Source organism: Cryptomeria japonica, chromosome 3 (assembly GCF_030272615.1).
Source record: "Cryptomeria japonica chromosome 3, Sugi_1.0, whole genome shotgun sequence".
NCBI lineage: Eukaryota > Viridiplantae > Streptophyta > Pinopsida > Cupressales > Cupressaceae > Cryptomeria > Cryptomeria japonica.
In genome coordinates this window covers 466,467,829-466,487,881 of record NC_081407.1, presented here as the reverse complement: position 1 = coordinate 466,487,881, position 20,053 = coordinate 466,467,829, and the positions used below count along the sequence as shown (strand labels likewise).

The following is a 20,053-nucleotide window of genomic DNA, read 5'->3' as shown; positions in this document are numbered from 1 at the left end:
ATTGTTGAAAATTGCTCTTAATGCTGGAAAAATCCAAAATAATTACAAACCTGTGCGGATTCTCTAGATTTTTGGCTTCCTCTTTGTTGTTCCCCAGGTTTTGGTGTTGAAAATGACCAAAACCCGTGGGCTACCCAAAAAAATAATGTTCCTCAAAACCCGTATGGGTTTTGAGGAACTTTTTGTTACCAAGCTTAGCACGTTTTTGAATTTTTAGAACCCACATGGGTTATGAAAAATTTGGTTTTTCTTGGCATGTGGCCACTTTCTGTTCACCATCTTGGTGCACTTACCCAGTAAACTAGAAACTATAACATATCTAAAAACATCAATTGTATTAAAAATTTATTGAACAAATAAAATCAATAATCAATTTTAAAAAAAATTGTTATGTTAAATTTTAAAATTTAATTAATAAAAAATATTATTAAAAATATCCTACCTCCATCTCTTGACATACTGGGGCATGTTTTCACCGGACAAAAAAACTTGAAAATTTTCTTTGAGAGGACAACTAATATTAGAACAATAAGTGAAATAGAAAATAATATAATTCTAATTGAATCTATATTTAAAAAACACGAAAGAGTAAAAATATTAAGTAAAGAAAATTGTTCACCGTTATTAAAAAAATATTAAACAAATAAAAATGAACCATCAATCTTAAATAAAACTATTGTTAAGCTTATTTTTAAAATTTAATTAATATACAATAATATTAAAAAATAAATAGCTAAAAAAATGATAATGATTACTAAAAGTTTTTACGATGTTAAGAATATATTTTTTAGTGAATCTATATGAAATAAAACATAGGTTAAAATATTAGTTAGAAAAAAATTATTGAGATAGAAAATTAAAAATATTGCTTAGAAAAAAATATTGAGCTTATAATCGTTGGGTTTGATTTTGCATTTTATGATAGATTCCATTTGTTATTTAATGTTAGTAGAGTTATATATATATTTATTATTTCTAAATCATTCTAAATACAAACTAATAAATTATTAGAATATATATTTTTTTAATTTTTTTTTGTTATACTAGCTTATATTATATTTTAAAGTTGTTTGGGGGTTTGATTTTGCATTTTATGAAAGATTCCATTTCTTATTTAGGGTTTGTATATATATATTTTTTAAAGATTTAGTTATTACAAACTAATAAATTATTAGAATATATTAATTTTATTTTTTTAATACATTATTTTACTAGCTTATATTAAATTCGTGAGTTGTTTGACCTTTCATTTTATGAAAGGTTTCATTTCTTATTTAAGGTCGTGGAATTTTTATTTTTAATCATTATAAATATAAAATAATAAGTTGTTACAATATAATTTTATTATTGTTTTGGTGTGTACATATATATATATATATATATATATATACATACGCCCGATGAAAAACTAAAAAAGGGTGCAACACCGGGACTTCTCGGGAGGTCACCCATCCCAGTACTACTTCGGCCCAAGTGCGCTTAACTGTAGAGTTCTGATGGGATCCGGTGCACTAACGCTGGTATGATCGCACCCGTTATGAGCTTGTCGCAGTGTGTACTTAGCAAACTGCGACCCACGTGTGAATCCACCCCGGCCACCCACCCCCGCCGAGGTGCACACCCTCCCTCGCCAAGCGCGCCCCGTTCGCCAAGTGTGAACCCTGCCCAGGTGCGCGCACCTCGCCCGAGCGTCGGGTGTGCACCCGGCCCGACCTACGTGCGTGCACCTGGACGGGGCATCGTGTGCGCACCCGACCCACCCTGGGTGCGCACCCGACCTGCCCAAGTGCGCTCAGTGTCCCGTCTACACCACGGTGCCCGCACAACACCTCGGCGCAAGAACATGCGCTCACATGTGGGCCGAGTGCACCCTGGTGCATGTTCGGGGCGCCTCGGGTGCACGCTCGATCTTGCCCCAGTGCACCAAGGCGCTCGGTTTGCCCCGGGTGCGCACCTGGTGTGCTCCGAAGCGCGGTTATTGGAGCGCCTCCTCTGTTTTTGTCCAAGCGTTTGGTGGGGTTTTTCGCATTGGGGCTTCCCAGGCCCGGTTGTTGGGTGCGTACCCACCCTAGCGCGCACAAAGTCAGAAGTTGGGTTAATTGCCCTATTTGCCCCGGGTGCGCACCTTCGCCAGAGTGGGCACCTTGGTGCGCACACCTTGCCTAGGCTGCGCACCAGGGCGGGCTCAAGATGGCACCCGCGTTCCATTTTTTTCACTATCTTTCAAAACGGAAATTTTAAAATCTCGTTTATATATATATATATATATATATATATATATATATAGGTCGATAACAAGATTTTATTTTATTAATATATAGAAATAAGATTTACATATGATTAAGATCAGAGCCTCATTCACTACTCCATGCTTCAAAAACAGTCCAAAAGACTAGTAGCTTATAAACCATCCTCCTAAATAATGTCACCCTAGCCACCCTAGCCACCTTACAAACCAAAATCTATGTTGTTTAAACCAGAGAGGACAACCGTAAATCATAGAGGACTGCATTCAGTCCAACCGCCTACAAACATTACATTACAAAAACCATTGCAAATATTGAAGAAAGACAAAAAACTCCTTATGCTTTTTCGCAATCCCTAAAACCTCCTTAAACTATGAACTTTTAATTAAGCACAAAAGTCTACTTCAAATTTCAAAATTGTAGACTGTGACGAAAACCTCCTTCGCCCTGCATTGTCTTGTGATTATCATAGGTCCTTTCGCTCTCTGAAATCCATCAGCACACGAGCTCCACAAACATTCCTTGTGATAACACAATGATGAACAATGAGTACCAAACCGGTACTGAGAGGGGGGGGGTGAATCAGTACAGGTACAAAAAAATTTCCTGAACCAGTTTGACTGCAAACAATGAACTTGACTGGGAATCACTAACACCGGTCATAAACCAAAATACTATCGGTTAAGCACAATGAGACTGTGAAAGATATAAACCAGAAACACTTATCTTACCACACAACCTACACCCTCATTTCCACATTATCCTTGTGCATAAACAGGTAATCTATCATCAGAAATATAATAACTTGCTAGATCAACATGATTCACCTCTTGACAAAAATCAACAAAGCACCACAAGAAAAAGACACCACATATGACACATATATTTTTCACGTGGAAACCCAACTAGGAAAAACCACGGTGGGGATGAATACCCACAAGCTATTTTTGAACTCTTTAGAAGTCCGCTCTGTTAGAAGCCTAGTCCGGTTAAAGACTGTTACAACAGGTTCTGTTAGGAACCGATCCTGTTAGGGATCACCCGGTTAAGGGATGACTAGAATACCCGATTAAGGGTTAAACCCTATTAAAGGTTACCTTGTTAGAGGATTTTATGAACTCAATGGCTTTGAGTCTCCCTGTTAAAGGATTTACAGCAAGCTGGTTAAAGCTACCCTGTTAAGGGATTTTCCAACTGTTGAAGTGATTAGAGATCAACAGATATTACAATGATCTGGTAATAGAACTCAATCCCAATGCAGACCCATTTTAGATCCTTTCTTCTGCATACACACTTTGCAGGTATCAACCCTCTTATCTGGTCTGGCAAGAATCACGTATCTTTGCACTTAGATACACACATAACATTTGCCAACAACTTCAACATGAAACACAACATTGGCCTTATAGGAAACAGATAGGTCGGTAACATAAACCCTAAACCCTAAACATTTAGGTTGAGAAATTCAGTTGGTTCAATCCTGACCATTGAACACTTTGCATTTGAATACAACGGTCTTGAACAAATCTTAAGAAATTCTCCATCGTTCGTTCTTCATCGCTTCTTGGAGGCGATAACCCATCACACGTTCTCCACCGTTTGCAGAGACTTCGCACATTCCCGAGGTAGATAGGATCAATCTCCTTCATGCAAGATCCTTCACGTGCATGAGACAGATGTGGCAACATGATCGGATCTCCATTACAATTCTAACTCAACACACAATGCCATCGGTTGAATCACACAGGCTCGAAACACTTCAACTGGAAACCCTGAAGCTGAGACTACCAACTGGTAGTCATACCATATTAAATGGCTTCACCTTTAGCATATATACCGGTTCTCAACATTATACCGGTTCGTTTTTCAGCATATTACCGGTTCACTCTTTCAGCATATTACCAGTTCTCTCTTGAGTATATTACCGGTTCATTCTTTCAGCATATTGACATCAATGACAACACAATATCATCATGTCAACATATTATGTACATATGCCAACGCCTTGCACACCACCGCACCTTGCCCCTGTTTCTGGTTCGACCTCTCCTTGAGATCGCTCTTGGCCATGCACGAGTCAAATCATTCTCCTCCTGCTCATGTCGTCTAATAATTGCTTTAAGCTCCTCCTAAGCCCCTACAATTTCTAATTCATAGGCCTCTTTATCAACCTTGCCCATCCACCTTACAAAGGGAACAATTCCAAACCTTGTCGCTTCCACACTATCTTCTATCCCCTCAGAAATATCCATCCCTACCCCTGGAACCACCCACTCTAATATCGTGTACAAATCTTCAAGTAGCTGCTCCTCAAAGAGTGATGTCTCAAGCCACTTTAAAATGTAGGTGTCTTCACCCAGCTCCAAGCCCCATGCTATTATCATGGATATGACATACAGGTTTACTCTCCATCACATTTTATTCTCCATAAATGTTTTTCCCAAAACCCCTAAAGCGACATTCAATGCCTCCTTTTCCTTGAATCTGAGGATCCCCTGCTTTCTCTCCTTACTCACCGTCCCTTTGAAACCCTTTTGTTGCTTCTTGGTGTTAACTGTGAAGTTAGCTTCCATGATCTCCCCTTCACTTAGTTCTTAGTACTCACCTTTGCTAAAATCCAGAGAGAGTGTCTAAGTTTTTCACCAAAGCCACACCACCTTACCTTTAAACTAAGCCATGTCTCATTTCTCGTTAGAAAAGTAATTACGAGTCTACAAAATTCGCACAATCTATCTGGCACCTTTCAAATCACCGTCTCCCCTGGCTAAAATCATACACTACACCGTTCTTTCACACGTCCGAAATTCCCTTCCACGTTTTGATTTGAGATTAATGACCCAATTCATGCCTCCAAGCACACACATCATCCCTCATTTAAGATTCATCCAAACTACCACCTTTGTCTCCTAATGATGTGGTCTTTAACGCAAGGCTATCCTTTCAACGGGCCATTTTGAAAACATTGAATTCATCATCCCATATCTAAAGCTTTCTTCCCTAGGGATCATCATCGATTCATAGTATTTAGCTACGACCATAAAAACACTCTTAAATTAGTTATTAACGTCTACTACTGAAGCTTCTTCTAAATTTAATAAGCATTCAATTCCTCCAATCTCAATTCCTCCTCCTGATCAAAGCTTAAAGCCCATTTTGAAAGTTTATTTGTCACCTTATTACCCTCTCTTCTAATGTGGCTCACCTGAAAGTTCTCAAAGTTTTTCAATTCGTCTATAATCAAAGAGATGCAACCCTATAAGTGCCACGCATTTATGGCCCCATTTTTAATGTCTTGAATTATAACCAAAGAGTCCCCTTCTAAATGTATGTTTTTGACACCTGCATTCCTGACCATCCTGATTGCTATAAGCACCTTGTTGGCTTCAACCTTATTATTTGTGTCCGGTTTAAGTCTCTTAGCTCCACACTTGACAATCTCTTTTCTCATTTCTGATAACAAATCCCACCCCAGAAGGTCCCGATTTGTTTTGGCTGCCCCATCAAAGTTAACCTTATGCCAACCTTCGGCAGGGGGTTCCCAAGTAATGCTTAGCTGATCCTGTTTACTAGTATTACTGATTGTCTAGGCCCCATGTCTAATTTTAATGCCTGGCCACATCTTATGGATCCTTCCATCCTCTACTGTGTAGGGTAAAGCTACCGAATAAGGTTGAGAAGATGTAGCCCCAACAACTTCCTCAATTGAATGATTTATTCTATCTTGCAACCTTCTATCCTCCTCTCTTTTGTTCATGAAAATTTCGTGCTTTCTCTCTTTCCAGATTTCCCAGATTAGTAATGAAGGGCTTGAAATCCATATGCTTGACAATAATGATTTCCTTGGAGGTGTTGGCCAACTTTCAAACACCCCTTAAAGAGAATTTTGTAAAGGTCCAAACCAATTCAATTTTTTTTTGAGGTTAGCCCAGTGCCTAGAGGATACCTCACACTATAGAAGAAGGTGGTATACTAATTCTTCATCACTCCAACACATCACACACTTGGAAGGGCCAACAAATACAATATGCTTCCTTCTGTCCCCAGTCAAAATCCTACCTTTAACAGCTAACCATGCAAAGACACCTGCCTTAGGAAGACAATTCTTATACCAAAAAAGATCATGAATCTTTGAACCCTCATTATCCCTCCCTTCCAAAAACTCCTAAACTAGTTTAACTAAGTATTGACCATCCCGAGCCCTACACCAAATAACTCGGTCCTCATTTCTTGTCAACAATAACTTATGCTGATCTAGCACCTCCTTTAAAATATTTTGTTGTTGGTTTGATAGTTTTGTAGCTATTAAGTCCTTCTAGATCCATTCAACCCCAAAGTTCCCTTGCTTCAACGACACATAGTCCCTGACTCTATCCTCCCAAAGGGGCACTAATTGATTTATGATTCCCCACAGTCCATCTATCTCTTTAATTTTGTCAATCCTAACCAAGAATCATCCCAAAATCTGGCTTTTGCTCCATTACCCATTTGCCATGAAATATGATTAGTAATCATCCTCCTACAACTAACAATGAAATTCCATATAGCTCTCCCTTTGGGTGGGTTACGAATTGTGAAGATTTTATGATCTTCCAAGGAGTCTAAATATTATGCTCTCATAACTTCAACCCGGGGCTGATTTGGATTAGAGTAGAGGTTCCAAACCAACTTGGTTCCAAGGGCCTCATTCATAATATGTCAGTCTCTTAAGCCTACCCCACCCTTGCTCTTAGACTTACAATTTTTTTCCCAAGCTAGTAATGAGATCTTGTCATGTTCATTGGCTCTGTTCCAAAAAAATTCCTCGTTCGAAAGTTAATTGTTTTAATGACCTTACTAGGGATCTTCAAGAACATCATGGAGTAATTTGGAATGGCAGAAATAACAGACCTTAACATTAAAATCCTACCAGTTGAAGTAAGCCACCTACTTTTCACCCATCCATTTTATTTAAGCAGTTGTCCACCAGACCCTTCCATTAATTTGATTTGCTAGCACCACCAAAAAATGGGATGCCAAGATATTTTCTAGGGAGGTTGCCAATTCTCATGGCGAGGATCCTACAAATCTCCCTCTGTTTAGTTGGGACAGCTATGAAAAAGTAATTTTTTTATTTATGCCAGTTAACTCTTTGTCCTAAGGCTTGTTATGTTTTATCACTCTACCTTCCTGTCTAGAAGCCTCTCCAACTAAGAATGTATCATCAACAAATTATAAATGGGTAACAGGTTCAACTCCTTTAGTGATTTTGATACCCTTCCACACACCTTCACAACCCTTCTTTTAGATCATCCTTCCAAGCACCTCCGCCATGATGATGAAAAGGAAGGGGGATAATGGATTTCTTTGTCAAATCCCCTTCTTTGATTCAAATAATTCCTACGGACTTCCATTTACAAGGACAAAAAAGTGTGGTGAACTAATGCAACTTATCACCTAGGATATCCAGTATTTTGAAAACCCAAATCTTGACAACACTTGTAGAAGAAAGCCCCTGTTTACCTCATCATACGCTTTCTTGATGTCAACTTTTACCATCATTTTCTCTGTTTTTCCATCCTAATGGAGTGGCTCTCATGAGAAAGGATTATGCCTTCATAAATGGGTCTCCCAAGGGCGAATCCTCTCTGTTCATTAGAGATCACCAAATCTAGAACCACTTTGAGCCTATTTGATATGAGCTTTGATATTATATTGTAAATTGTGTTACATAAGGATATTGGTCTGAATTCATCAAAGGAGTTGATTGCCATCTTCTTGGGGATCAAGACAATAAATGGGTTATTAAAATCCTTTAGAATAAACCCCCCTCTTCTTGATTCCTCCACAACATCCAATATATCCATAGCCAAAAGATTCCAGAACTTTTGATAGAAGAGAGCTAGAAAACCATTCGGTCCTGGAGATTTATCCACTCCTAGACTAAACACCGCACACCTCACCTCCTCCAATGAAATAGAACCCATTAGCATTTTATTGTGATCTTCCTTAACACAAGGAGGGATAACATCCAGAATAGGATGTGGATTATCAACTTGTCCCTCCTCACCATTATAGATATTTGAGAAAAACCTCACTGCTTCCAAATTAATCTGATCAGTCTCTAAGAGCAAATCACCATTCTCACTCTTGATAGAGAAAATCTTATTATGGGTCCTCCTGACTTTGACCGAAGTGTGGAAGAATTTTGTATTTCTATCACCATCTTTGAGCCATGTCTCCCTAGATTTATGTCGCCAAAACAGTTCTTCCCTAGCAAGAGTTTCGACATATAGCCTATTTAAATCCTTCTCCTTTCCATAGGTTGCTTCATCCATACCCTGTGAAATGATCTACTCATGCAACCCTTTTGACTCAACCTTCTAATCTTAACTTCTCACTAAAAATATTCCTAAAGAACTCTCTATTCCATCTTTTAATCCGTTCCTTTAAAAATTGAATCTTTTTAAAGAATATGAACACTTTATTACCTGTTACCTCTAGAGATTGATGCCACCAATTTTTTACAAAGGATTTGAAGTTGTTATCAATCGGCCACATTGCCTCAAACTTAAAAGGGCATCTATCCAAAGCCGTGGCATCTCGTATTATGAGACAAATCGGGTAATGATCCGAACTAGTTATAGGTAGAATCTCTGCTATACAAGTCCATTGTGTTTCAGACTAGTCACCTACAATGAAAAAACAGTCAAGTCATTAAGAAATATTTAAAAATTCACTCCTTCTATTGGTCAAGGTGAATTCTCCCGATCTGAAGGGGAGCTCAATCAGACCATTTTCCAATATAAAATCACTAAAATCTTTTTGACTTTGACCATACCACCCTACACGCCCCATTTTATCTGACAGGCGAAGAAGAGTATTGAAATCTCAACCAATGATATACAAATTTTCCTAATCTTGTTTCAATAAGATAGAAAGGTCATTCCATAAATGTTTCTTGAGATTAGAATTATGAGGACCATAAACATTGAAAACAAAGAAATTTGCATGAAGTTGTTTCAAGAAGATTTTCAATAGCTGCCACCATTTGTCTTGATTTACCACTTCAACCTCTACCACCGAACAGCTAGACCCCCCAAGGCTCCCTGAGATTCAACTAAATGACATTTCCATCTCAGGAACTTCCTAGCAAAATAATCAAAATCCTCCCCTTTTATTTTAGTTTCTTGTATCAAAACTAAGTCTGGACTCAAGTGAATCTTGTTAAGAGCTGACATTCATTGATATGGTCCTCATTGCTTCCAAGAAAAGGCATAGGCTTTTGCCAATCTCAATTTGCTTTGACTAGTAGCATTGCCTGCAATTTCTAGCTTAACCCTATTGGATTTAGCTCCCTACTTTCCCTTCTCTCCAATTTTGACTTTGGTTTGGATATATCTCACCGCTTTCCCTTCTCATACAGGGGACCCTGTTTTGGAGAGAGTCATTTTGAAGCGCATTCATAAGTTAAAATCCAACTGCTTGAACCTCCTGAGAATAATCCCATGAATTTTGTGCTAGGTCGATAGATTTGGATCGATAAACTTCAGGTATTTTGAGGTTGAGAGGGAGGTTCATGCGCTTCTTTATGGCATCGAATCATTCTAACTCTGCTCTTCATGTAGAAAGCACTAGATCAAACACTCTAGGTCAAAATAATGAAACAAAACAAATTTCAACTTTGTCTTTTTGCCCCTAAAAGGTCGATAAAATCTTGAGAAAGGGGAGTCCAAACATTTTGGGACACAATATGAAATTTGCACAACTTGTAAAAGTCTCTATATTTGTCGATATAATCCCAAAACTTAAATCGCGTAGGAATAACCAAGTGCGTAGTGAAGAAGTTGAGTCATGACAACAAAATTTAACAAACGAGAGACCATTTTCAATTGTACCTTTGAAATTGCTGAGAAAAACCCCAAGCAAAATTCTTGAAGATTTTGGAAAGGGTCAAAGTCGAGTTGGGTTGGGGGTGAACAAAACACTTGAAGACATCTGAAATTAATTAAATTAATATTTAATTAATTTAAGCCTTTCCACATAATTAACCAATTTAATTGTGTTAATTACTTTCTTCTTAAAGTTAATTAAATCAAATGTAATCAATCTTATCACTATAGTCCAATAATTAATTTATCAATAAATTGATTATTCCCCATTCTTTTAAAGTCATTCCAATCATTATTTCTTCTAAACCTCCATCAGTTAGTTAATTTTAATTAATTAACCTAGCCATGTGATTCCTTCAAATCAATTTCTCTAATCTTCATCTAGCCTCATTAATTCTTTCTTAATCATGCTTATCATTATTCTCTAATTTTATTTTCCTCTACTCATTCTCTCTCCTCATGTCACATCCTCCTAACTTTCCAACTTACGCTCTAATCACTCATTAAACCACCTAATCAATCTCCTTAATCATTTTCACATCCCTAATCACCTTGATTAGAGATGAGTCAGTTCTTTGCCATAAATGGCTTTCCTATCTCATCCTCCAATCTTAAATGCATCCACTTTGGTCCTTTCAATGAAATTCAAATTCTTTTCAAATCTCCCCATGTCTCCTCTTTCCAAGGAATTTTTAATTCCTTTTCTCATTTAGTCTTCCCACATATCCTTTACTTTAAAATTTTTAATTCCTCTTCCCTTCCCCCAAGGAATTTTATATTTGTTTTCTCTTCCCAATTTACTTGGGGAATTCTTCCCCATGTACCTTGAGGGGTGTGGAGACAAGAAAAGTTTTTATGAAAAATCTCTTGAATCCCACATGTTGTCCTCTCAATCCTCTCTTCCACTTTCTTTCTATCCTATCCCTCCATTTCGAATCAATCTTGGCCCTCCATTTTAACCCTCTCCAATCTATAAATTAGAGTCTCATCTCCTCACAAATCATCCACTTCCATCATATTCTTATGCTATCCATTTGAGGATCAAAATCCATCATCATATCAACATAATGCCCAAATATTCCCTCATCTAAGCCAAATCCCTCTCATCCAGCATCATCATTCAAGTCTGGAATCTAAATCCAATCTTGTTGTGTAGTGGAGAGAAATCCACAATCCACCATCAAAGGAGCAAATCAAGTGGAGCAATAAGGGTGCCTCTACTTCATCAAGCTCAATCCAAAGAGCAAGAGAAGGTTTTGAAGGTAGAATGATTTATTTTATGCATGCTTGAATGATTTTATATTTATTTAGATTAAAGCTAACCATTAGCATTCCCAAAACTTTTCCCTTGGTTCAACACATTTCACGTAAATTCAGACCAAAACGCCTTTCTTTTTGCCTCCAAAAACCAATAAAATGCCTATAACAGTGAGCACATAAACTAAACACGACTCTGCTAAGGTTGCAAATATCTTGGTAAAAAAGAGGGGAGTCGAATAAAATTGGGATCAAACTTTGTTCACTGTCATCGATAAAAATGCCTTCAAATGCTTAAGAAACCTCGAGAAGCAATGAGAGCGATAGGAAAAAAAATAGGAATGTTTGGCATTTCTTGTACAAAGTTGTATGAAGCTACAAATGAAGCCCAACAACCACCAATAATATTCCCAAGTGCTCAGTAATGAAGGCCGAAATAAAATGAGAGCCCGAGTATTCATTTGAAAAAGGGAAATAACGAAATTACTTTCTATTATCGGGCCTTCAAAGGCTAATAAAATACCAAACTATTTACTAAAGGCTAGCAAAGCAATAACAAAGCAAGGGTCATGAAAAATTAAGCTTGTAGAACTTATAGTATTTTTTTTCACTTTTTCCTTCAAGTATGCTGAACAAAACACGAAGATCCTCAGGCACTAGGGAGTTGTAGAATAATGAAGGGGGATGCCGATTAGAGTTAAGTTCTTGTGTTTCTAAGGAGAAAGCGTTTTCACTTTTCACTTGAAATAGTCGAGTTTTTTCCTTAATATTGGCTAAACGTTAAGTTAGGCGAATAAATAGGGGGGAGTTTGAAAAGTTTGCATATTTTGCACTTTTTCTCTAAATCATTGAAGTTTCCCCTAAAAGGGAAACATTGAGTGAAATCATAAAAGGGAACTTTTTTGGCACTTTTATTCTAAATCGCCTAACTTTTCCCTTTAAAGTAGCGTATCTTAAGTCAAAAGTGAAATGAAGTAATGGAGCTTCGAATTGTTTTAAAAGTAAACATCTTTCATTTTTGAAGCCCAACGTTACCTTGACAATGTTTAATAATTGTTGAAATTACTTAAATTTTTTGAGGTGATTGATTCATGTTGAACTTTCTTTTGTAGATCAACGTCGTTGGAAAGAGCCGATGTAAAACCTAAAGCTCAGATTGAAGAGTGCTAGGGCCGGAGGGTAAAGATGCAACACACATGATCAAAATGGTGATCACAGAGCATTGAAGAGTGCACCATAAAGTCGAGACCAAGGTGATGCTGTTGTGAATCTCTTAAAGGAATCAACAAAACACTTAGAAGATGCACAGTAGAAAAATCCAAAAAGTCATTTTGTTTGTAAAACAAAATTGCCTTTATTGTAAAATAACTACATATAGGTCCCCATTAATGCATTTAAAACAAAAGGGACATGGGTTAGTTATTCCTCAACTACCTGATTGACAAAAATAATGTCAAACAATTGTAGGTAGTTGAGAAAGTGGTTGAGAAAGAAGCTGGGAAGTTATAGAAGTTACTAGGCATGGACTAAAGCTGCCAGGCTTCTAGAAGGCAGATTGCAACCACTAGATGGTTTCAATACTAGTCATTGATCTGAAATGTAAAAATATATAAAAGACTAGTGCCTTTATTTTGTAAAGGGTTAGATTCTAGATTTTCTAGGTAGTTAGAAGGTTGGGTTTTAGAGGTTAGATCTTTTAGAATTAGTCAACCGACAAGTTAGAAGTAGTTGTAGTTAGCAGGTTAGGAGTAGAATAGGACTGCTAGAAAGAAGTTGTTGTAATGGCAGTTAGAACAAATAAATGGAACATTGAAGCATGGTGTTTTGTTGTTTTGTCCTAATTTCTTTACATGGTTTCTCTTCATTTGGTTATCTAGTTAGAGTTTGGTGGTTTTAATGATGAAGTGTCGGGGGTATCTGATTTGATTTCAGGTTCATACCATTGGGGGCATGTTGATTATATGTCACCATGTATGGTTAGTCTGAACCTTACTATTGTGCTTAGTTAAACTGTAGGTATTTGTCTTAGGCTGTTCCAAAATTGGGTGCCTAAATGAGTACCTCCAGTCTGAAATTCCTTCATTCCCTTGGAGCTTGCACTACCCCTATGAAGTGAGTATATCTCTGGCGAAGCAAGGGTTAGTTTATGTGAAATCCATCTACCTACAACATTAATCATTACTATCATTGTCCTTAGTCCCTCTAAACACTATCCCTTTTGTTATGTATTTTTCCAGCTTGACATCTAAGACATCGTTAGATGCAAACTAGCTTATTGTAACCATAAGCCCCTTTGTGTTTACTAGCAAAACACATCAAACTGCTGAGTTATCTCGCAGTCAAAACCTGACAGTTAGAACCTTGATTTTGTCTCCTTTGATCATTTAAAATAGCATTAGGGATCTCCTTATTCAAGAGAGGATAGGATACTTAGCATTCTATTTTGTGTTGACCGAAAAGAGTAGAAGTATGATTTCGACATCAACAATACATATGGCCTCAATGACCTCTCGGGCTCTCTCAATCTGTGCTAGGGAGAACAAATCCCTATTTACACAGATCACATGTTCATAGGCTTCCATATTGTTCCTACATAGAAAATCTCGTAAGACAACAATAGTATCAAACATATCCCCATTCTTAAAGATCACCTCAATGCTGAAAACATCCACGACCCACCCTCTAAAGGTCTTGGTCGGTAGTTTATTGAGGCCTTGACTGCAGGTTTAGTCAACTTTGCACTTACCATTTGCCGAACAACCCTTTCAGTTATGTTGTGGTCCTCAACCATATTGATAAGATTTCTCTAATCCCAATAAACCACATTATGGATTTCCAATATGGTGCCTTGCCAAATATAACAACTTAGACCACATTGAGGGATTCACCTTCAATATCAATCTGTTAAAGGTTTTATCCATACATAATTGAAGGCTGCTAAGAAGAGTTGCATATTCAACATCATTGTAGGTACCAATTGAGAGCTTAACTGAGCTACCCCATACCAAATCTCCTTTGTCATTTTTATAACGAAGCCAACACTAGATGAGCTTAGCTTTTCCCTAGAGGCATCGTCAAAATTTAGCTTCAAACAACCCTTTGGTGGAAGTGACCATTTAGCGTTCGTCCGTCTATTCCCACTTTATACTAGCTTTAGAGGAATTAAGTGTGGCTATTCTTTATTTATATGATCTTCCCAAGTCAGGATATCATTGCAAGCATGTAATACCATATCTCACCCCATATACCTTTATGGAGAATTGGCCAACTTGTAAATATATCTTTTAGGGAGTTAGGTAATACGCCTTGCTAGTTTAGTTTTTTCATAAAGTGTACCCAACATGAATTTGCAAAGTCACATCATGGAAATACATAATCCACATTTTATGTATGCCTTTGACAAAGAGGGCACCAAAAAGGTCCCATAAAACCCAATTTCATTAGGTCCTCACCTATTAGAATTTGGTTTTGAACTGCGATCTAGGAAAAGGCTCTAACCCTTGGTAGTATTTGGCTCTCCAACAAAGGTGTGATCCATGTATAATATTTTATTTTTTACTATACATTTTTAATTAAATTAAATAGTCAACATCTTATATTAAATTAATTGTTTAAAATCAAGCTTTATATTTAAAATGAATAGAAAAATGTGTTAAATAAATAATTTGAATAAAATATGTTATTCTTTTAAATGAAAAAATATAGCTAACCTTTGTATTAGTATTGTCCTCTGGCTTGGACCAAGTTCTTATGCTAAAATTTAGGCATTATACTAGGTAATTAGAATGTTAGTTGTTTTGCAAGAATAACCCTAGACCTCAAATAAGGCATACACTAATTGCAAATGCAATCAAGCTTCTGGCTAATGAAAGTGTAGGACTATCCTCGTACATCCAAGTACTCTCTCTCTCTCTCTCTCTCTCTCTCTCTCTCTCTCTCTCTCTCTCTCTCACACACACACACACACACACACACACACACACACACAAAAGCATGGGTCTAATGAGCAAAAATGGCTTCCTTTGATTGTGAGTGTGGGTCTAAGGAGTAAAAATACACAAGCCATGAGGGAAAACAACAAAAAATAGGACAACTTTTCACTTTTTTTATAACAAATTTTCATAGTGCACTAGTGTTTTGGTTTAAATTGACCAAGCTTGAGACTTGGTCATTCCAAACCTAAGGGTGTGTGCCATAGTTGTCTAGCTTGCTATGCTCCAATGGGGAGCAAAAAATAAAGTGACATATTTTTGGCTCCCCATCTTGGTGCACTTATCCAATAAAATTAATTTTAATTTAATATTGTTTATTTTTTTTATATTATTGATTTTTTTTAAATGTATACCTTTTAATTTTTATTTAATAAAATATGAATGTTTTAGCTAATTTGAAAAAGTTGGTTGAAATTTATTATAGTTAGTATATGTCTAAAATATTAAATATGTGTAGTTCTAAAAGGAATGGCTCTGCACGTGAAAAAATCCTTTCACAATTCTCAAGTGAAATATGCGATTCATAAGAAAGCTCCACACAAAAACTCTATGGGAACTTCGAATTGGTTTGTTGCCCTGTCTCTACACCATGGGCAAAGCAAGGCGGATCACTTACCCGCAGAGAAAAGAGTCAGATATTTTCATTCCATAGCCGAAAAAACAATATCACAACAATCCTTTTTTGAAAAAACTAAATATGTGGGCACGACGATGGGAAGGACTCCCCCTCCTCCACCAAGAGATGGTAGCCAAGGATGGCAGAAGGTTAATCTCCACATAAGGTAACCAAAATTCCTGGCGAGCGGTGCAAACTGCATCCCTGTGGGCAACATTTGCCATCCCAAGAATAGGGCATATTACCCTAATTCCCTGCATTCATTGGAGGAGGGTTTCATAAAACTAGCCCATCACAATCTCAATCACGTAAATCCTTCCAGCAAGCACCCTAAGACAAATAGTGTCAATGATAATTGGCATATTCTAGCAACCCTAGTTAATCAAGTCAAATATGCTCAAAATACTCATAATCAAAACTCTCCCAAAAGGTAGTATCTGAGAGCTCGATCCCCGCATCCTTTGGCTAAGGAGGAAACATTGTTGGTAGAAATTGATTATAAGACACTTGCGAGGCACCAAGAGCATTGCAAAAAACAGTTTGTCTTCGTGAGATGGACAGGCATAGGTTCCCAAATCGAGCAGATTGTTGAATGGTTTATGTCATCTTATGCATAAAATATAGTAATTTGAAACTAAAAAATGAGTTTGTGAACAGAAACATCCCCGAGTATAAGGGCTTCGAGTTCAAATGTTGGGACCGGGAGGCTCTATTTGATCCGTCCCGATTAAAGTCTTTTTGATAGTTCTGATACTAAATTTTTAGTACAGATGCCAAGCTAACAAGATGAGGGGGGGGTGAATCATACAAACTTAATCTTCCATAAAAACAACAGATTCAACCTCGGTAACATATACTTCAGTAATATAACAAAAACTGCTAAACATGCAAACTCATAAGCATATAAACATCACAACACTCATAACACTAGCTTTAACGTGGAAACCCAAATAGGGAAAAACCACTGTGGGATTTCAGACCCACTAAGAAATATACTCTTCTAGAGTATGCTCAGTTAAAAGCAAATCATGTTAAAGATTACAAACACATTGCTAGATGTGACTCGATTAAGGGATTTCCCTCAGATCTCTTAAGATCTTCACCTTGTTAGAAGTGACCTTATTAAAGGATTTCAAACACTCAATCATAATGTCACCTTGCTAGAGGGTTTTACAAATAAGACTGTTAAGTCCACTCGATTAAGAGATTTTCTGTCACTTTACAAAATAACAGTAATAAAAATCTATCTGCAACTTCATATCTAAAATGCTAAAGCAGATTCTTATTTGCTCAATACAATCTAGTCATAGGACTTATCTTGTCCTTCTGTTGGGCTCTATACTCTGTTATCAAAACAGGTCTTCAAGCTTTTGTGCTCGGTAATCACTATGTAGCATCCCTATGCTTACACTTGCCCGCATACATTGTTTATCAACAGTTCCTTATTTATAAACAATTTGCCAACCGCTTAATCTCCTTGATCACATTTCCCATGATCAATCATAGCCATCAGATCTTCAAACTTGACCAGGTTCAATGTATTCTTCGATCTGAAAATGTTTTACCCCGCCTTGGAACTTGCATACATTTCTTGGAACTTGTGCTAGGGTATTGCGGTTCAATCTGCGTTGTAGATCTTCTTGCCGATTTTCCTTTGCATAGATTCTTTAACAAACTTCATGCACATTGTAACAATCATTTAATCATAACCAGCTCATTAGCTTCCTTCATTAAATAATGCTTTTATTCATTTAATGCATTCTGTTATTACTCGGTTGCAACTCGGTAAATACTAAACTTCACTCGGTAGACATTCTGCCTTCATTAACCGATAGTGATAATCTTAGGGTTTACCGACTAGGTTCCTTAGGGTATACCGACTAGGTTCTTTGCTCGGTAACATAGTATAGTATTAACCTTACAATCAATAGCATATGTAGGATATCAAAACAATCTAAACATCATGATCTCATCATTGTCTAACTTGGTAATAGTTGCCCATTGAATAACTTATTTCTCCCCTTAATCATCACATTCTTTCTATGTCTTTTACCAACATCTTAACTCTCTTCAAAACATACTTCTTAAGATATGGCAACATCATACTGAATCAGAAAAGCAATTTCTTGACATCAATGACAAAATAATAATATTAAGACAGTAAACATCCTTAATCAGTTATATCCATAATCATCAACAACCTTCTCAATATCCTTATTGAAATGCCAACAATCTCTCATTGTAATTGGAATGCCAACAATCTCCCTTTGTCTGTTATAATGCCAACACTTTTGAGGTAGACAAAGCTATAGTAATCCCTAACTTACCTGTAGAATGCCAAAACACTGAGATCCTGGAATTAATTGGTAATAAATTAGGTAATTTTAGAGAGGTTAAACAAACCCCCTACTCATTTCCAAATCAAGTTATCATCGTTGGCATGGATATCAATGCAAAATCCTTAAAAAATATTGATCTGAAACTCAATAAATAATCTATTAACATCAAACCGACCTTTTACACTGGCCCCTTTCTCGAGGGTGGAGTCAATGTAGCATCCCCCTGTAGGCTATTTAGCCCGACAAATTTACCCAGCAGCATGGAGATACTAAGACTTCAAGTTGTTGTTTCTCTCTTTCTAGATCTCTTGTTTTATCCTTAGCTGTCCTTAATGCATCTAGATTTTCAGTCATTTGTGTGCTGAAATGTTCATGTTCTCTTTTCATTGCTTTTAGTTGATCAGCCAATGCTTTGTTCTTTACTTTCAATACTCCAATCATTTCTTCAGTTTCTTCAGATATACTGTTCTCAGATGATGTCTCAATTTGTTCCACTAAGTCTTGAGAATCCTGCAAGTCATCGGATAATCTTCTTCTTACTTTCAGAGATTTTTGCATTTGCCTTTGCATGTCTGCAATCACTTGATTAGCATGATCCAGCTCTTCTTGCAGATACACAATCCTCCGAGATTGTTTGTAGCCTTCCATTGATAAGATCTTTCTCTTTAGGTAGTTAAACCCTTTTCCAAGATTCAATCTTTGATACCAATTGTTAGGCCCAATATGGAAAGCTAATGTACTGAGAGGGGAGGGGTGAATCAGTACTCCAAAACTTTTCTTCAATAATTGTAGGATTTGAGAAATACAAATCCACAGAACCCAAAAGAAACCTGCATGCAAGAAACCTGTCACAGAGAAAGAGAGAGAATGAATACAAGGGTTTTGGCTCTGACAAAGAGAAAAGATGTATTATCAGAGAAAAAATGAATCAAGAATATGAATAATACAAGAGATCAATCCTTATAAAGGAGATCAACACCAAAGGAAAACTTAACCCTAAGGTGTATACATTTAATAATTAAATATTAATTATTAAATGACTAATGTATGCATAAAGAGAAATCTTAAGAGGAGAGCAAAGTTAATTAATTACTTTACTCTAACACCCCCCCTTAAGATGAGCTACAATGCAGCTACAAACAATGCAGAAGAAAGCAAAGGAACTACAATGCAAAAGAGGGTCCCGGCAACAAGGCCTGATCAGGTACCCGAATACAAGAAAATCTCTATAAAGCGGAGTAAAGGAGAAAACCCAGTGGGAAAAAACTCCTCTCCAAAAAGAGATAAAGAATCATGCTGAAAAGAAAACATGAAGGAAGGAAGGCCCCACAACTGAGACCCCCCAAGGACAACTTCCTTCACCCCAAGCATTGAGCGCAACTGAAGATAGCGCGGAGATGCCAAAGGTTTAGTGAAGATGTCTACAACCTGCTCCTCTGTAGGAATATACTCCAAGATGAGAGAACCATCCTGAATCAACTGCCTGATGAAGTGCATGTGGATTTCAATATGCTTTGTCCGCTGATGCTCCACTGGGTTGCGAGAAATGTGAATGGCACTCTGGTTGTCACACCAAAGAATAGTGGGACTATCTGGAGGAAACCCAAACTCTGTCATTGACTGCCGAAGCCATAAAACCTCCTGACTGGCTAACACTGCTGCACGGTACTCAACCTCTGTAGATGATAATGCAATAGCAGACTGCTTCTTGCAAGACCATGTAATAGGACCAGAA

At 37.2% G+C, this 20,053-nt stretch overlaps 1 non-coding gene across 1 annotated transcript; it reads right to left on the bottom strand.

Moving 5' to 3' along the window:
- Positions 1-1,415: 1,415 nt before the first annotated feature.
- LOC131874683 (5S ribosomal RNA) lies at positions 1,416-1,534 on the bottom strand. Its single transcript, XR_009372107.1, has one exon. It is a non-coding gene; the product is annotated as a 5S ribosomal RNA (ribosomal RNA).
- Between the last annotated feature and the right edge of the window lie 18,519 nt (positions 1,535-20,053).